The sequence below is a fragment of the Mandrillus leucophaeus genome, unplaced genomic scaffold (genome assembly GCF_000951045.1).
Source record: "Mandrillus leucophaeus isolate KB7577 unplaced genomic scaffold, Mleu.le_1.0 Scaffold120, whole genome shotgun sequence".
Classification (NCBI taxonomy): domain Eukaryota; kingdom Metazoa; phylum Chordata; class Mammalia; order Primates; family Cercopithecidae; genus Mandrillus; species Mandrillus leucophaeus.
Window position 1 is genome coordinate 1,032,021 of NW_012100321.1, and position 760 is coordinate 1,032,780.

Consider the following 760-nt stretch of genomic DNA (forward strand, 5'->3'; position numbering starts at 1 on the left):
GCGTGATAATTCTTAAAATAGTATTTTTGTTGTTGTTGTTATTTATGCATTTATTTTTTTGAGACAGTCTCACTCTGTTGCCCAGGCTGGAGTGCAGTGGCGCAATCTTGGCTCACTGCAACCCCCACCTCCTGATTCGAACGGTTCCCCCGCCTCAGCCTCCTGAGTAGCTGGGATTACAGGTGCCCGCCACCACACCCAGCTCATCTTTGTATTTTTAGTAGAGATGGGCTTTCACCATGGTGACCGGGCTGATCTCAAACTCCCAACCTCAGATGATCCACCTGCCTCAGCCTCCCAAAGTGCTGGGATTACAGGTGTGAGCCACCGTGCCCAGCAGGATGAAGTATCTGAAAGTCTCAAATATCCATTTGTATGGAAATAATTAAATGGGTTGAGCAGGAATGAGTCTTGCATGTGAGTGGGCTGCACTCAGAAAATGCCTCCTCTTGATAGTGGGACCAGGTGTGGAAGAGGCGCCAGCAGTCAGAGCAGAGTCTTCTCCAGTCTGGGGTTCCATGTGGGAGCAGCATCTGGGTCCTTTGGGAGAAGCATGTTGCTGACTGCCTCACACATAGAAAGCCCTCAGGGAACAGTGGCTGCTAATTTGCCAAGGTTTGGATCTGACTTGAGCATCTCTAACTGCTGCTTATGAAAGGAGTCAACGGCCGGGCGTGGTGGCTCAAGCCTGTAATCCCAGCACTTTGGGAGGCCGAGACGGGCGGATCACGAGGTCAGGAGATCGAGACCATCCTGGCTA

At 51.3% G+C, this 760-nt stretch overlaps 1 protein-coding gene across 5 annotated transcripts in view; it reads left to right on the forward strand.

Annotated features, from left to right (window-relative positions):
- SAE1 (SUMO1 activating enzyme subunit 1) overlaps nucleotides 1-760 on the forward strand; it is a 111,247-nt gene that overhangs the window by 49,978 nt on the left and 60,509 nt on the right. The gene's annotated exons all lie outside the window — the stretch shown is intronic.